At 43.0% G+C, this 19,284-nt stretch overlaps 1 protein-coding gene across 3 annotated transcripts in view; it reads right to left on the bottom strand.

Moving 5' to 3' along the window:
• The window catches only part of SNX24 (sorting nexin 24), a 166,579-nt gene that overhangs the window by 144,348 nt on the left and 2,947 nt on the right, over positions 1 to 19,284 (bottom strand). The gene's annotated exons all lie outside the window — the stretch shown is intronic.

Genomic DNA, 19,284 nt, shown 5'->3' with positions numbered 1-19,284 from the left:
GGTTCGCCAGAGATGGCACCGAGGCTGTACGCTTCAGCAGCAAATGCAGCAAAGCCCACTGAGGCTGAACAAGCTCTCCTACTTACTGCTCCAGCCCTGCTCTCCCAGTGCCACACAGCTGTCCAGAGACCCCTCTCCCAGACGCCCTCCAGTCTTTCACACAGGTTTCCAGACTGTGCGTTAGTGCCTGGCCTGCAGGGAAAAAAGCTACCTGTCGTCGGAGGCCGACCCCTTGCCGGGCATCTCACACGTGCTGCTTCATGTCACCTTGGCTATGACCCTGCAGGCACTCGGCAATGACCACGGGGTTAGGGAGTACTGTTAGCCCACTCTGAAGACAAGGAAGTGAAGGTTGACCATATGTTCCTATTTAAGCATGTTAATAGAACTGTATTCACACATTCAGCTCCTCATGGAGCAATACAGGACTCATCTACCCCAGCTCTAGCATATCCTGTGTTCAGACATGGGAAGAATCCCTTTGAGAAAGAGTTTCAGAATGTCCTGAGGGCCTTGGAGAGAAAAGGAGGGATGATGATGATGGCATCTCTAGGGCCCAGCTCGGAGTTTGGGGGACTACAGGTCTTCAAGAGCCACGGGCTGAATAAATGAATGTAAGTAAATACTAGGACTGATAAAATTGTGTCCCACACCACATCACTGCCTCTCCCCAGCCCTCACCGACTGCCACCTCTTTTTTTTTTTAATTTTCAGCGTAACAGTATTCATTGTTTTTGCACCATACCCAGTGCTCCATGCAATCTGGGCCCTCTCTAATACCTACCACCTGGTTCCCCCAAACTCACACCCCCTGCCCTTTCAAAACCCTCAGATTGTTTTTCAGAGTCCATAGTCTCTCATGGTTCACCTCCCCTTCCAATTTCCCTCAACTCCCTTCTCTCTAACTCCCCTTGTCCTCCATGTTATTTGTTATGCTCCACAAATAAGTGAAACCATATGATAATTGACTCTCTCTGCTTGACTTATTTCATTCAGCGTAATCTCTTCCAGTCCCGTCCATGTTGCTACAAAAGTTGGGTACTCATCCTTTCTGATGGAGGCATAATACTCCATAGTGTATACGGACCACATCTTCATTATCCATTCATCCGCTGAAGGGCATCTTGGTTCTTTCCACAGTTTGGCGACCGTGGCCATTGCTGCTATAAACATTGGGGTACAGATGGCCCTTCTTTTCACTCATCTGTATCTTTGGGGTAAATACCCAGGAGTGCAATTGCCGGGTCATAGGGAAGCTCTATTTTTAATTTCTTTAGGAATCTCAACACTGTTCTCCAAAGTGGCTGCACCAACTTGCATTCCCACCAACAGTGGAAGAGGGTTCCCCTTTCTCCACATCCCCTCCAACACATGTTGTTTCCTGTCTTGCTAATTTTGACCATTCTAACTCCACCGCCACCTCTTAACAGCTCCTGCTTGGCCTTTCTGCCTGGCTCTCCTGGACAGTTTCCTCTTCAGACCACACACGGTACCCAGTGCTCAAATGTACTCCCGGCAGGTCACATTGACTAGAACTCAACTTCCCATTAAAGAGACTGCTAACCTGCCCTGCTGCACATTTCAGAATCCTCTGGGCCACAGGGAGAGGGAACCACAGAACTTTCCTAGACCCAGAGCTCACCCAAGAAGCAAATCCTGACTGCAAAACACAACTTCAAAAACAAAACTCAGGTTAAAGCCGGCCTTACCTGAATCTGCCTCAAGCTAAACTCAGATGAGTGAGAAGATGAAAGTTCTATTTGCTGGGGCACCTGGGTGGCTCAGTCAGCTAAGCTTCTGCCTTTGGCTCAGTTCATGATCCCAGGGTCCTGAGACCGAGTCCCTCAAGGGGCTCCCTGCTTGGTGGGAGGTCTGCTTCTCCCTCTCTCTCTCTGCCCCTCCCCTGCATGCTCTCTCTCTCTTTCTCATGAATAAGTAAAATCTTAAAAGAAAAAGTTCTACTTCCTGCTCAGAGCAAAGCACCAAGAATGGATCTGGGTAGGGACTGACCTCACTTCCATTACCAAGCTGACGCCATATACTCAAACACTTACAAACAGAAGTTTGATTGTCTGGCCTCTTCTAAGGGAAGACTTTATATTTCAAGAATGTAGAAAACCACTTCAAAGTTTTACCTGAGACCCCTGTTAAGCATTTAAAGCAAAGCAGAGTGGCTGGAATGTCACCTAGGGGTTCTGTGATGGAGAAACAGCGGTTTTCCACAATTGGTCGTTTCATCACATAATCAACGTCCTTCCTGTGTTCTTCTAGACAAGGTGACCGGGACACTTCAGATGTCACTCCCTAATGTGAAAGCACTGCAAGGATCTGCTGATATTACTCTTTTTAAAAGAATGCATTTAAAGCGTTCAATGTGCAGTTTATTCAAAAGTGAGAAAGGAAAATTCTCCTATTAGATGAAAGGAAGGTAAAATACATCATGATGTATTAGTCCGTACTGGCAAAAACTGAATTACAAGTACTAGCAATCACGAGAGCTGTACATGTGGTGACTTCCTACCATGTGCCTGGAACAGGGGAGGCTTGAGAGAAAAATGAAGTAAGCATTTTAGGGAAATGAGACTGGGGGAGGTTTATGACTTGCACAAATGCCCTCACTAGTGAGTAACAAACCCAGAATGTGGAACCAGGTCTGTCTGGCTCCAAAGCTTAGTAATGACCCTCTTTAGAAGTTGCTCAAACTCGTGCATGTCAGGAAAGTTAGACACGAGGCTAGCTCAGTTGGTAGAGGATGTGACTCTAATCTCGGGGTTTGAGCCCCACATTGGGTGTAGAGATGGCTTTAAAAAAGAAATCTTTGGGGGGCATTGGAGGGCAGGAAGAAAAGCCTCAGTTCATTTGGTTTATGACTTCAAAGACTCAAGAGTGGTTCATGGTTCAGGTCCTAGGTCCTCGATGCTCTTCCGCTGAATGAGAATGTGAACTAGTCCTTTAAAGCTTTAAAACAATGCCGACATTCTCCTTCATGTTAACTGTGCACTCTGTACAGTGCCTTTTTCAAAAGAGGGTAAGTCACCTACTCTATAATTTGCAGGCTGGGCTACAAAGTAAAATCAACATGAGAACTTTCAAACCATCCCAAAGCATAAGCCCCAGTGACATGAGAATCTTTGGGCAGAGAGCCTGAAAATTTGTATATTTAATCATTCCCAAGAAGCAATGACTTATCCAATTAAGATGTACTGGGGCAAGTAAGCTGCCTTAATGAGCTGAACAACCATCTTGGGGACATTTTCAGGGCAGGGCTCTATTGCTGCTACTCATTAGACTCATCCAGGAACCTTTTCAAAGTTCTCAAGCTCAATGTATAAGCCAGAACCATCAGACTCCCCAAGGTGGGACCCAGACACTGGCACTTTGTGACAATCCCTAGCACACAGCATGGGCCAGGCACCAGAGCCCTGGCAGCTGGGTATTTGCATCAGAAGCCACCCCTCCTCTGGATGGAGTTCCAACATCCCGTCCACCAGGTGCACCATCTACCAATGGCATCATCACGTCGACAGCCAGTTTTCTCCAATGCCACGTCTCCTCTCTCAGCATCAGGCTGACACCCAGAAGCCTTTCCATTCGCCAATCGCTTCTTCAGTGCATGCCCACCTTTTTTTTTTTTTTTTAAGATTTTATTTATTTATTTGACAGAGAGAGAGAGAGAGAGATCTCAACTAGGCAGAGAGGCAGGTAGAGAGAGAAGGGGAAGCAGGCTCCCCGCTGAGCAAAGAGCCTGATGTGGGGCTCGATCCCAGGACCCTGGGGTCATGATCCAAGCTGAAGGCAAAGGCTTTAACCCACTGAGCCTCCCAGGCGCTCCCAGTGCATGCCCACTTAAGAGGAATGCTACAGGACTCTCTCCCTCCGTCATTCAGAAGCATTCTTACTTCTGAATAAATGATTCATTCCCTGTGCACAAGCAACATTTGTCATTCTCTCACCACTTTCAATTTTCCAATGTCCACTTCTTTGTCTCTCTTATTAGTATTTTCCACACTGTTACGGTTTTTGCTGTTCTGGACAAGCTGGGATTAATGCTGTTCTGGGTACAAGAAACTGAGGGACAAAGATCCAGGCTAAGGAACCACATTGTGGCTGGATGGATGCCATTAGCTGCAGGCAGGCCGAGACGATGTCCTTTCTGGCTTTGAAGGGGAGCTCTCTCTCTCTCTCTTTCTTTCTTTTTCTTTTCTTTTTTTTTTTTTTTAAAGATTTTATCTATTTACTTGACGGAGAGGTCACAAGTAGGCAGAGAGGCAGGCAGAGAGACAGAAGGGGAAGCAAGCCTTCTGCCGAGCAGAGAGCCTGATGTGGGCTGGATCGCAGAACCCTGAAATCATGACCGGAGCTGAAGGCAGAGGCTTAACCCACTGAGCCACCCAGGAACCCATGGAGGGGAGCTCTCTTTACATGAAAAAGTTCAGATGGATGCAAAGTTTTAAAGGAGAGGAGCTCTGTGCTGCCTTTTGATCACACGCAGCTCCCCCAGAAACAAAGCTCAGAAGGTTATCTTAAATTCCCAAAACACACTTTTTGATTAACTACAAAGATCTTCATGATTAAAAAAAAAAAGAAAGAACAAAAACCTTTGTGCATTTTCGTTCAAAACTTTTTTTTTTTTTTTTAAAGATTTTATTTATTTATTTGACAGAGAGAGATCACAAGCAGGCAGAGAGGCAGGCAGAGAGAGAGGAGGAAGCAGGTTCCCCGCTGGGCAGACAGCCGGATGTGGGCCTCTATCCCAGGACCCTGAGATCATGACCTGAGTCGAAGGCAGTAGCTTAACCCACTGAGCCACCCAGGCGCCCTGGTTCAAAACTTTTTAACTAGGTAAACCTCCCTGCATGGGTCACACATGAAATAAATTTTACACGGATAGCAAAATGCTTTTTAGCCAATAATATTTATGTGCAAAAGAAGCAGCACTGATTGTGAAGATATTCTCTCAAAGGGCAAATGAGGTGTTGATTAAAGCTTCCCTAAAACATATACTACTTTGGACTACTAATGAGTGGCTGACAAAATTAATTCACACCTTCGCCCTGCAAAGCATCCTCCTTCCACATACATAACAATAATATCAGTGAAAAAGTTCATAGCACTAAGAAAATGCATTCCTTTGATAAAGTACTTCCTGCACTAGGTAGAACTGCTGAGTATTTCACAAATTTGTTTCAGTACTGTCTCGGGTTATTTCTGCTAAATTATCCATGCAAAACCCACAGATAATGAATTCAGAGTCTACGACGGAAAAAGCAGATCTGATTTCCTCACAAATCGTAAGATAAAAATGTAGCAGTGATTTACTCCAATAATTTTTATGGGAAAGATCAAGATTATTGACTTTCAAAATAAGGTTTCTCTCTACTAAGTTAATTTCAGTCCTGTTCCTAATCATTTAGTTGGTATTTGAGAAGGAATTTTAGGATAATATTTAAAAGTTAATTAAAAACCGTGTAAGCATTCCTGTCAGTCAAGCATGACCTCTGCGCTACAATGCATTTAAATGCATGTCACCTTGACCTGTAACACAGCAATGTAAAAAATTTTGGTCAATATGAATCAAATGTACACTAATTTATTCAGCAGGTTCCCTGGTATCTGAATCAACATTAGAAATCTAACCAGTATTTGTTATTCTGTTATTGACAAAAGGAAGCATATTTAAATGATAACAAGGACTCATGGGTGTCATTTGGAAGTTAAATTGTTCCCCAAGGACTGCCTCCGTAAACATCTACATTTAAAGGTCATTTACCACCAAATTATGAACAACTGTTGCATTTATTAGCACAGGCTCAATAATTTGGAAGCTGCAGCCATCAATTATTACTGACAACGAGATCTAATTGTCCACTAATAATAAACAAGGAAAACAGACCTTTTCTGTAAACTTTTATTCCCTGCACTTTGATCACGTTTGCAAAACGGAGATGCAAACTTTCCATGGGCATGCATCTGAAGGAAAAAAACAAACAAAACATTTCCAACTGCAAGGACTAACTTCGTTTACAATAAACAGTGGATACTAAAATAAAAAAACATATTTTCTCATGTTATCTACTAAAACAAAAGGGAGAAAAACACCACAAGGTTTATTGAGGAATGAACTGTGGATTGCAATTTTAGAAGGAAATATGTTGGTGAATTTTACAGTGGGGTGGCCAGATATTTGGTCAAATGTTGTTCTGGGAGTTTCTGTGAAGTGGTTTTGGGTGAGATTAATATTTAAACCTATCGACAGAGCAAAGCAGTTTGCCCTCCATAATGTGGTGGTCCTCTTGATTCTGGAGGCAAACGGTCCAGGTAGGTTATTCCCACCCTTTTACCAAAGGACCTAAAAAGCTATGACTTTTGAGTGGGGTCCAGACCAAGAGAAGGCTCTGCAACAGGTCCAAGCTGCCCTGCCACTTGGGTTATGATCCACCAGATCCAATAATGCATGAAGTGACAGAAATACATAGCGATGTTGTCTGAACCTTTGGCAGGCCTCCACGGGTGAAGGTCAGGGCAGGTCCTTAGGACCTCAGAGCAAAGCCCCACCATTCTCTGTGGATAGCTACTTTCCTTTCGAGAAAGAGTTCTTGGCTTGCTACTGCACCTTAGCAGGGCTGGACACTTGACCAGAGACTATCAAGTTATCAGGTGACCTGAGCTGCACATCATGAACTAGGTGTTATCTGACCCACCAAGCTACACAGCTGGGGACAGCAACACTTGGTTACCAAATGGAATTGGCATACATGTGATTGGGCCCAAGCAGGCCCTGAAGGCACAAATAAGTTGCATGAAGAAGTGGCCCAATCAAGGAGGGCATGTGATGTGATGAGCACTGGGTGTTATACGCAAAAACAGAATTTAAATTTTTAAAAAAGTTACATTCTAAAAAAAAAAGAAGTGGCCCAAATGCTCATGGTCCCCACTCCTGCTATACTACTTACTCTCTCCAGCCTGCACCTGTGGCCTCATGAGGCATTCCCTAGAATTAGCTGACAGAGGAAGGGAAGACTTGGACCTCGTTTGCAGATGAGTCTGCAACATAAGCAAACACCACCTGTGAGGGCGCACCTGTACCATGCTATTCTCTCTCCGGGACAGCTGTGAAAGTCAACAGTCAACAGAAATCTTCTCTGGGGTCAGATTTCAAGTAATGCACCTTGTTCACTTTGCTTAAAAGGAGAAGTGGCCAGATGTGAGATTAGATACCAAGGCACCAGCCATGGTCCATGGTTTGGGTGGATGGTTGGGGAAATAGAAAAGAACATGGTTGGAAAATTGGCACTGTGGAAAGGTGAAGATGAGGTACATAAATAGACCTCTCTGAATAGGCACAAGGAGGAGGAGAAGGAGAAAGAGAAGAAAGTGAAGCTATTTGTGTCTCATGTGAATGCTCATCAAAGAGTGACTGCAGCTAAGGGCGATTATACTAATCAAGTAGATAGGATGACCTGCTCAGCCTCTTTCCCCAGCCACTCCTGTCATCGCCCAGCAGGCTCACAAAGTGATCACAGTGAGAGGGATGTAGGTAATGCCAGTGTTCAGCAACACAGATTTCCACTTACCTAGGCCCAGCTGGCTCTGACCAACATTGATTGTTGGCTCAGTCGGCCAACAGCAGAGACCGATTCTGAACCCCCAATATGGCACCGTTCTGTGAAGTGATTAGCCAGCTCCCTGGTAGCAGGTGGATTACACTGGACCACTTCCCTTGTGGAAGGGACAGTGTTTTGTTCTTACTAGAATAGACACGTACTCTGGATAGAGATTTGCCTTCCCTGCATGCTACATCCCTACAACTACCATTCATCGACTTACGGAATCCCTTCCCACTGCCACGGTATTCCACACAGCACGGATTCTATTTAAGCACCTCACTTCACGGTAAATGAAATGATGCAGTGGATCCACAAAAAATGGAATTCACTGGTCTCACACCAAGCTCCCCACCATCGTCCAGCACCTAGATTGACGGAACAGTGGAACAGCCTTCTGTAGACTCAGGTACATGACCCTCTGTGGGGCAACATGATGCTGTGTCCCCATACCCAGACTTCATAGGCCAAATAATCAAGGGGTGGAAATGGGAGTGACATCATTCACCGTTACCCCTAGTGGCCCACCGGCCCAATTTTTTGCTTCCGGTCTCTGTGACTTGATGCTCTGTTGGTCTAGAGGTCTTAGTTCCAAAAGGATGAACACTTCCACCAGGAGACACAGCAGGAATTTCACTGAACTTAAAGTCAAGACTGTCAACTGGCCACTTTCAGCTCCTTGTATCTCTGATTCCACAGCTAGAAAGAGAATGAGTGTGCTGGCTGGTGTGATGGATCCTGCCTAGCAAGAGTAAAGAGGACTGCGAAAGCACAGAGGGGGCAAGGAAGATTGTCTACACCTGATGGTGTCTCTTAGCGTAAGATGCCCTGTGATTAAAGTCAACAGAAAGCTCCCACAACCCAATTCAAAGATTCTTTTTTTTTTTAAAGACTTTTTTTTTTTTTTAAGATTTTACTTATTTATTTATTTGACAGAGATCACAAGTAGGCAGAGAGGCAGGCAGAGAGAGGGGGGAAGCAGGCTCCCTGCTGAGCAGAGAGCCCGATGCGGGACTCGATCCCAGGACCCTGAGATCATGACCTGAGCCGAAGGCAGCGGCCTAACCCACTGAGCCACCCAGGCGCCCCAATTCAAAGATTCTAATGGCTCGAGTTACCCTACATGGCAAAGATCCACAACCAGGGAAGTACTTGCTGAAGGCAAAAGGAATACAAGTAAGTAGTAAAAGAAGGAAGTTATAAATACCAGCCTTGACCATGTGACAAGTTACAGGAGTGAGGACTGTAATTGTCCCAAGTATTCCCTTACTTTGTCTCTAGTATGTTTATGTGCATCTCTATTAACATATTCATGGTTTTTAAAAAAGATTTTATTTATTTATTTGACACAGAGAGAGAGATCACAAGTACGCAGAGAGGCAAGCAGAGAGAAAGGGGAGAAGCAGGCTCCCTGCCGAGCAGAGAGCCTGATGCGGGGCTCAATCCCAGGACCCCGAGACCATGACCCAAGCCAAAGGCAGAGGCTTAACCCACTGAGCCACCCAGGCACCCCCATATTTATATATATAAATATATATATATATGTATATATACATATATGTGTGTGTGTGCATATATATATATACGCACACACACGACATATCTTTTTCTTTCTTCTCTTGTCACCTTATCATGTAACATAAGAGGTAATGCCTTTATATCATAGAATTTAAGCACTGTTAATGTTTATATCATAGTATTGAAGTTGTAGGCTATCAGTGAAATATTCTTCCCTTTCATAAACTGGCTAACTTTCATTCATCCTTCCAGAGCAAGCTTCCTTGTCAGCCAGCCTGAAGCCCACAATACCAATACAGTGACTGGGATAGGTAAGCCCATAAGACTTAATCACACGAATGAATGCTTGCTTTACCTGCCTTAGGTAATCTTGACCGTAAGAGGAATATCCACCAGCAAGGTGGAGAGAAGGGTGAGGATGAAGGAGAGAAGCTAATAGTTTCTAAAACAATTTCTAAACTCCTCAATTCATCTAAATTCAAAGAATTTAGGAAAGGTGGCCGGTAGGACTCCACTCACATATTGGTTCTTCCTTCAAGTAAGATTTGTAAGGTGAAAACCGATGTCATTTGCCTTCCCCCCACCCCCCACAAACAACGTGCCTTTATTGGAGGTCAAGGTGGAGTACAAGAGAAAGGCAAGAGGAGATTTCAATGGTGTGTTTGAATGTTACTAGGTCATAGGGCATGACAGGAAGGGGAACTCAGGTCAGGGAAAGGTCATCCTTATCACTCTGGTGCACTTGGTCACCTGGGCAGGGTGTGCACAGTGGGGATGTTCAGTCAGCAGAAAAAAATATATAAAGTTTCAAAATTTACAAAATACTTTAAGACTCTTAAAGATCAGGAAGTCATATTGTTCCACGAATGGCACTTCGTGTGTCCAAGGTCCCCAAGACTATTCTCCGGTTCAGTTGTTTCCTTTCAGAAAGTGATCGATTTTCTGTTTCTAGAACTGCTGCTCTTCTTCTCTTCGATCTCCTGTTGGATCTGTAGGTGTTCGGAATGGTTTGATAACTATCTAGCTGAACTCCCGCTACCTGATGTCGTCTCAGCCTCCTGCTCCTCCGCCATCTTGCCTCCCTCGTCATTTGCCTTTTTAATAAAAATCAACAAGAGGATACTCGCTTATTTCAAATACCCACCTACCCACTACCTACTTCCAAAAAAAAAAGGAGGAGAAAAAGAAGAAGGAGGAGGAGGAGGGAAGGGAAGAAAAGAAAAAAACAAAGCAAAGCAATGCAACACAACTACAAGGGACACTAGCATGTTTCAAAAATGTCGAAGCTAGTCCTCAGAACTGAGCAAATTACAATGGATCTACAAGGAGACACCACTGCTCCCCTCATCAGATCGGCACAAACCCAAAGGCCTGACAACACACTCAGTTGGCAAGCTTGTGAGGAAATACACACTGTCATAAACTGCTATGGGAATACAAAGTAGCACAATCCCAAAGGAAGGGATCTGACAATATCTGGCAAAATTAAGTATGTATGCATGTACCTTTTGATCCAGTAACCCACGGCTAAGAATCTATTCTAAAGATACCCTGACAAAAATGCAAGAACCAGACACACAAGGCTAGTGACTGCAGACAACAATGCAGAAGAATTAAGCTATAGGAAAGGAGTCTGCATCTTGATATATGCCCCTGGGAGTGAACAACAGAATGCCTGTAAAGTAAAAAAAATCTGAAAACAAACAAACAAAAAACCCACAAAACAGGTGGAAGAAAATGTTTTCATATACTACTGTTTAATTTTAGATTGCTGTTTAATCTAAGGGCACAAATGTACCTGTATTTGTTTCTTTTTGTTTTAAGTTTTCATTTCAATAAACTCTACATGCAACGTGGGGAGGGGTTCAAACTCACAACCCCGAGATGAAGATTGCATGCTCCTCTGACTGAACAGGTAGGTGCACCGTATTTCTATTTTTTTTAATGAAAAGATAAACCACAACTTTTTTTTTTTAATGGTCATCAAGGGAAAGGGAAGAAAACAGAATGAAGGGAATATAAAAAGCAGCTAGATTTCAGCAAATAAACCTAATGCAGTATATACTTTACACAATATAAAACAAAATCAACTTCTATAAAAATCCCTAAGTACACAAAAGAAAATGACACTGGGTAGCTCATTGGAGTTATAAGCAGGGAAGAACCAAACCAAGTGATTTTGAAAGTCATTTGATTGGCCACTTCTAGAGGGATGGATCAAAGAACAAAATAACTTCTTAAAAATTTTTTTAATCTGTATTCAGTAATCGTGGTGTTGATGGTAGTACTGGTATCATAATGGAGACACACTGATGGGTATGATGGGAGAGAAAGTAAAGCTAATCATACAATGTTCCATCAATCTCAGCATCTAAAGTATTGAGATTTTCAAGGCAGGAGAAAGACACAGCTGAAGATAAAAGACAAGACAAAAATTCCTGCTGTCCTCAACATAACTGTGTATTTGGTCTGAAGAGAAACATTCCTCTCCTGCGAGAATGGAAAAGATCTCAAAACCTTCACAAGTACCTTGTCTGTAGATCATTTCCCACTAAAAACAACCAGGGATCTTTAGAGAAAAACCTAATTCCAGATCTGGGGTGGGAAAGGTAAAAGATGTATCTTGTTGTGCCAGGAAGCAAGGAGTTACCAAAGACCACTGAGGCTATGTCAAGGACACAGCACCCAACTTGAAAACGCCAAATACGAAAATGGCCAAAGAAGAACAGAAAGTATCCAAGAATAATAAATGCAAGGGGCCCAACTACATCAAAGATGCTAATATCCACAGATCCCTAATAATACTGACTTTTTAAAAAGATTTTTATTTATTCGACAGAGAGAGAGAGAGAGAGATCACAAGCAGGCAGAGAGAGAAGGGAAGCAGACTTCCCACCGAGCAGAGAGCCCAATGTGGGGCTCGATCCCAGGACCCTGAGACCATGACCTGAGCCGAAGGCAGCGGCTTAACCCACTGAGCCACCCATGCACCCCAATACTGATTTTTTTAAAAGAGCCTCTGTGATAATCTTTATCTTTGGAGACAGCCAACTCATTGTCCTGAAAAGTAAATAACCAAAGAAAGAATCAGGCCTTTCTCCTGCTTTTCCTATTAAAAACCTCACAGTAACTAACTTATGAGACCAAGTTGCTTTGTATACATGTATCCAAGCCAATAAATGAAGAAAGAATGATAAAATTAAACTATCAATACTTAGCAACCACTAAGGAATGAAAAAAATCTAGGCAGTGTTCTTCAGTGATCGCTAGCACTGCAAATCAAATCTGAAAATGATCAAGTCTCTACCTTTATACAAGGTAAGGAATTGAAAAAGGTATTAACAATGACATAGGGAGGGATGCCTGGGTGGTTCAGTCGGTCTCCATTGGGACCTGTGACCTGAGCCAAAATCAGGAGTCGGATGCTCAAATGACTGAGCCACCCAGGTGCCCCAAGAGCTCATCATTTTAAAAGCTGAGTAAAGGGGTCAGCCTCTCCACCTCTCCACTTCTCCATATGTTGACATTTTTCATAACAAAACACGTACTTTCAAAAGGGAAGGAGAGCAAGAAAACAGAAAATTGAAACAGAAAAGGCACATATGAAGCAAAATAACAGAAAATTCCATTATAAATCTGAGTATGTGGCGGCACCTGGGTGACTAAGTCGGTGAAGCCTCTGCCTTCAGCTTGGGTCATGATCTCAGGGTCCTGGGCTGGAGCCCCTTGTTGGGCTCCTGGCTTGGTGGGGAGTCTGCTTATCCCTCTCCCTCTGCCCCTCCATCCCACTCATGATCTCTCTCTCAAATAAATAAAATCTATTCAAAAATTATTTTTAAAAATCTGAACGTACACCTGGAAAGCCATCGTAAGAATCCAAGGTATGAGCCTGATGGTCCCTGTGTTTTGGAGGGATGCTGGGGGATGGAAGAGATGGCAGGAGGTGAGAAGCAGGTGTCTTGGTGCTCTCTGTAATATATACCACTCACTTACGTAAATATAGTAGCCTTCAGCATCCTGAAGGAAAAAGAAAACACACGCAAGTAGTCAATAATGCTACAAAACTAAACCTGAACTGAATGAAAGTTGTTATAAGAGTACCAGTTGATTCCATATGAATTACTTCCGAATTACTTCAAAGTATTTGCAAAGAATTTATTTTATATAGCATGAATATTTTTCCTGGACTTTCGTTTACACTACTGACTTAAAAAGCTTAAAAAAGGGGGCGCCTGGGTGGCTCAGTGGGTTAAAGCTTTTGCCTTCAGGCTCAGGTCATGATCTCAGGGTCCTGGGATCAAGCCCCACATTAGGCTCTCTGCTCAGTGGGCAGAGGAAGCAGGCTCTCCTCCTCTCTCTCTCTCTCTCTCTCTTTCTCTGTCTACTTGTGATCTGTCGGTCAAATAAATAAATAAATAAATAATCTTTTTTAAAAAAAATGCTTAAAAAAAAAAAGAACTTGAAGGCAGTCCTTATTCAAAATAATAAGAATAAATCACCGGGCACCTGGGTGGCTCAGTCGTTTGTCTGCCTTCAGCTCAGGTCACGATCTCAGGGTCCTGGGATAGAACCCCGCATTGGGCTCCCTGCTCAGCAGGAAGCCTGCTTCTCCCTCTCCCACTACCCCCAGCATGTTTCCCCTCTCTTGCTGTGTCTCTGTCAAATAAATAAATAAAATCTTAAAAAAAAAAATCACAAACCTCTTTCCTAGCACTTTGCAAGAATTATGTCATTTAATGCCCCAGCCACTCTACAAGGTAGGTACTAGTGTTCTCCTTTCTCACAGTTGAGAGGGGAAAAAAAAACATAGGAGATTGAGTGGCTTGTCCAAAATCAGACTTCAAGCTAAATGTTGGAGGCAAAATTTGAATACAGACAGCATGAATCTATAGCCTGAGCTTCTGCCCTTAGACTGTGCCAGCCTCTGTCATAAATGGGTAGAACAGTCTAAGGGGCTTTTGTCAAATGGTGAAAGTTACACATAAAGTATCTAAAATAGACAAAATCTGATTTGATCTGTATGGCTTTATTTCTAATGCCATTCCTGCCTCATTTTTGAGACACTGTGCTGTAATTTGGACTATTAACTTAGTTTCACATCAGGACAGACAAAACTAAATGCAACACAATATCCTGGATTGGACATCAGTGGAATCCAAATAGTCTGGAGCTTAGTCAACAGTAATGCACCAACGCTAGTTTCCTTGTTTTGACATTGCCATGGTAATGTATGATGTTAAAACAACAAGGGAAACTGGCTGGGGGCTATATAGGAATTCTCACTTACTAACTTTGTAACTTTTCTGCAAATCTAAAATTACATTAAAAGTTTATTTTAAAAAACATAAATTGCAAAATGAAAACTACTAAAAAAAGATTACAATGTATTTCTTGCTCAGTGAAAACAAACTTACTTCTGTCTCTAAATTTCTAAGCAAGGAACTTGCAAAATTCAATTCCCTTGTACCTATTTTGATTCTTAAGTGAAGGTAGCATTCTATTGGCTAATGTTCAAGAATATTTTCACCCTTTGGGAGCCTGCGTGGCTGGGTGGGCTAAGCCTGGGACTCTTGGTTTTGGCTCAGGTCCTAATCTCATGAGGCCTGAGAGGGAGCCTCTGGTGGGGGGTCTGAGCTCAGTGGGGAGTCTGCTTGAGATTCTCTCCCTCTGCCCCTCCCCCCACTTGCAGGGGGCCACAGCCCCCACGCATGCATTTTCTCATCCCCTCTCCCTTAAATAAATGAATTCCCTCTCTCTTAAATAAATGAATTAAGAAGGATTTTAAGAATATTTCCACACTTGTGGGGCTCCTGGGTAGCTCAGCTGGTTAAGCGACTGCCTTCAGCTCAGATCATGATCCCGGAGTCCTAGGATCGAGTCCCACATCAGGCTCCCAGCTCCATGGGGATGCTTCTCCCTCTGACCTCCCCCTCTCATGTTCTCTCACTCTGTCTCTTTCTCAAATAAATAAATAAAAATTTAAAAAATATATATTTCCACACTTGTATTTCCTGTCCTTAAGGGTAAGGAACATAGCCTACACGTGCTTGATTTCATTATGCGACACACATTTAATGTTTGCTTATGCTGTCGGTTTACTGTGAGTAAGCCCTGAGGCAGCTATGTCCTTGTCACACAAAGGCCTCCTTCATCACAGATGCTTATAATGGATGACTTGAAGACATCGTGGCGGACATTGTGGTCTCACTGTCATGCCTGCAGGGTTAGGTGGCAGGAAGAGGCTGACCTCACTCCCGGCTCCAGAAAGGCCCATTATTTTAACTCCATCTAATTAATGTGTCCTTGCCACGGTGATTGGTTCAGACGGCCCAGCCTCAGCCAATCAGGACAGAGAATTCCCCTGGCAACAGAATTGGTTTAAAAACCCATTGGGGACAACAAGATACGAAAGGGCATGGATTTGTTCAGAGCTTCTGGGGAAAAACAGGGCCAGTACTCTGAAGAAATGCCCTCTCTTCCTCTGCTAGCTGTAGCACACACATACACAAATTTTTTCTTTGCAACTTGCTCCAGATGGGAGCACTCTGAGGATGAAAGCACAGAGGAGGGCTCCTCATGGGTAGAGAAGTGCCCTTACTCAACCTCTCATTCTCACAAATACAAAATGGCAGTAAAAATACCTCCAGCAGATCACTGTTAATTCCAAGGAAATGTCGACATTGTGGTCACGCTAAGAACAACAAAAACAAGTGAGAATTGGGATGGTCTGAAGGCATGGCTAATTTTGTGACAAGACTGACATTTTGGTTATATATTTTTTAAAAGTCTGTACCTGTCAGGTATTCAAAGTGAAAGCTACAGTGAAATTATGTTCTGGGGTTGTTTCAAAATATTCCAGAATTTTTTTTTCTAATGATCTTATTTATTTATTTGACAGACAGAGATCACAAGTATGCAGAGAGGCGGGCTGAGAGAGGAAGGGAAGCAGGCTCCCCACTGAGCAGAGAGCAGGACACTGTGGGGCTTGATCCCAGGACTCTGGGATCATGGTCTGAGCTGAAGGCAGAGGCTTTTACCCAGTGAGTCACCCAGGTGCCCCAAAATAGTCCTAAAAAGTGGAAGAATAGGGGGTGATAAATGAAGTAATAATTTAAAAGACTGAAGATAAGGAATTGGTAAATGGTTCCTTGTATTGTTCTATTTTTGAATTTTAGTCCATAAAATATTAAAGCAATGATCCCTGCATATGTCTCAGCATTATGATCATGTAAATATGAAGCTGCCCTACATAGTGAAAAGCATGATACATCAAGTAAATCAAAGAGACCGGAATATAAGAAAAAGATATATTTGTATAACCATAACAGAGTCACAGACAGTTAAAACGAACTTGAAACACCATCTAATCCAATGCCTTGATTTTTACAGCTATAAAATAGTGAAATCTAATACATTCAAACTTTTCGGTTGCAACCTAGGTAGTCATTCTATTTTTGTTATTTCCCAAAAACGGATCTGAAAATTGAAAATACTAGCCTATATTCACACCCCAGACCCGCTTACTCTCACATCCAATGGACTGTCCTCCATCGTCACCTTACAAGACCACTCAGCTACATCCAGCCCTTTCCTTCCTGTAAAGCATCTACCATTCTGTCTTCCCACTTTTCACCCCTGCCCATCCTTCGTCCTTTATCCTTCTCTCCTCTCCCTCAGCACACAGTGCTGAGAATTCTTTGCTCAGGCAAATTGTGGGATTTTACCTTAAGTCCCTCATCTTTCTTCACTCTACATTCTCTTCCTGGGAATAGCATTAACTGCTACGCTTTTCTCATCCTTTGTGCTGAATGACCCTCTAGAGCCATATTCCTAGCCCAGACCTCTATCCTGAGCTTCAAAATCAAACAGCCTCACCAATCACGAAAAACACAACAGGTCCCCACATGAAATCTCCCCCTTGCTTCAGCTCTGAGTAGGCCAACGGCACTCGCACCCAGGAGAGTCACATTCCTGCCTCACGTTTGGTCACCAGATCCTGCAGATTCTTGTCATCTTCCTTTCACAGTTGCCTCAGTTCCACCTCACACCTCTCTCCTTCTGCTACCATCCCTTAAATGATTAAAACTCCAGGGTCATCTTTCTAAATGCAAAGCTCATCATGTTCCTTCCTTCCTCAAACTCAGTGTCTGCGGCTGAAGTCCATACTCCTTTCCAGCTCTTCAGGCTGGAGAGGGGATCTCTCTCCACCTTCCTCTGTCAAGTGCCTGCACAATCCTTTCTGCTACTGGAAACTCCAGTCTGCACCCTGACCCCTTTCTACCCACCGAGCTGCTTCATGCTTCATAATCACTGCTCTTTGGGTTTCCTTCTCCTATTAGAAGACTCATGCATTCATTATTTATTCATCACACAAGTGCTGAATTCTTACTGTGGGATAGACCCTGGCACTGGAATACAGCAGTAGAAACTGGCACTACGCTCGTCTCAAGGAGTTTAGAGCCTAGCTGGGAAACAGACAGTAAACATCTAAGCTATGCGGACAGAGGGCAGGTAGAGAATAACCTTCCCACAAAGTACATCTGAGTTCATGTGAATTTCGGTAGCAGATCCTTTCCTGATTCTTTATAAATTAAGATGATTTAGAAGGGTTCCCCCCTCACCTTTCTTTCTTTTTCTTTTTTAGTTCTGATGAATCTGGGAGTTTAAAATGCCTTTCCCCTGAGATGAGATTTTGTGTTACACTTCCTCCTTCTAGAATTCACAGTGCCAGCAAAAACCTAGCCAGATTTCAAAAGTCAGCATTCCTAAGCAACCCCCAACCCCACACCACACATGACCTCAAGGCAGTGCAGAAGAGCCCTCTTCCTCCTCAAGATTGCCAGATAACACCAGGGCACCCTAGCCCCTCCCTACCTTGCCCCTGCTGGCTGAGAATTCTAAGGACAGGAGCAACATCCCTTTACCTTTCAATTCCACACCTAACATCCCACAAGCCCACAGTCAATGTTTAAGGGTTCAAAAGGCAAAAATTCACTCTTTAAAGGTAGATTACCTTGTACATTGGGCATAGCTTTGTATAAACTTCTTGAGTAACAACTGAGCATTACCCATGAAAACTTTAAAAGGCCCAGAAGTACCAACTCTAGTTAAGGCTCTACAAAAATCCTAGCCGTAGGCATAAAAAAAAAAAAAAAAAAAAGCCATGTATAGGGATGTCTCATTTCAACATCTCTGACACAGTTGCTAAAAATTAGAAGCAAGTGTTAGTGGCCAGCAACAAGAGATCTGGGTAAACAAATGATGGCATGTTCCTTATGAGGAAGGTCCCCTTGCTAGTAGCTAGGAGACAGACCTATCCATATCCGTACAGAAAGATATTCATGTTGCAGGATGACAGTTATAGTCAAATCTTACAATTTATTCTAAGAAAGAAACCCATATGTTTTCATGGCATAAAAAGTCTCTAAGAATGCAACCCCATGTTTTATGTTTTGAGGGCATGGGACTAGAAGGAAGAACCACACTTCTTTACTATAAGCCTCCAATCACTGAATTTGCTCTAATGCAATACTCCTTACATATTCTTAAATACACATAATCACCTTAGAAAAAAGATGCTTTTTACTCTGACGTATACATTATTTCACCAGTTTCTTGTTCAGAAAACTGAGATTATATTTGTAAATTCTAAGGGTTTTTTAAAAAGATGAAATGTTATTCACCGCTAAATTCCTAGGACCTAGAATACAGACACCAAGCAGGCACTCAGTTAATATTTACTAAATGAATAAAACTGCTGTGCAATTATAACAAACTATAGTAATGATCCCTGAAAGAAAATGATCCCCAAAAGTATAGTCTTCTGCTGTGCAATGATAAAACAGCTGCTCAAAGGGAACAAGGTATCCAACAGCTGCTTCATTGACGCACATAGGGAAAAAATCACTTGCAGAGGTATCTCGACAATATGGTTATCAATCTAAATGAGTTAGGATTTTTTTAAAAAGTAAGCTTTTACAAAGCACACAAACTTTCATCATATAAGCAATTTCCAGACTGCCACGGTTGCCAAGAAAAGGGCTCCTTCCAAATCAATTTAAGTCACAAGCCGGCACACGCCAGGTCGTAATACGAGTAATCAAAAGATACTGGAAAACAGTGTGGGAAAACACAGATCCTGTAAGAAAAGAATAACCAGTAA

The sequence above is a fragment of the Neovison vison genome, chromosome 1, assembly GCF_020171115.1.
Source record: "Neovison vison isolate M4711 chromosome 1, ASM_NN_V1, whole genome shotgun sequence".
NCBI lineage: Eukaryota > Metazoa > Chordata > Mammalia > Carnivora > Mustelidae > Neogale > Neogale vison.
This window is presented reverse-complemented; position numbering and strand designations above follow the sequence as displayed.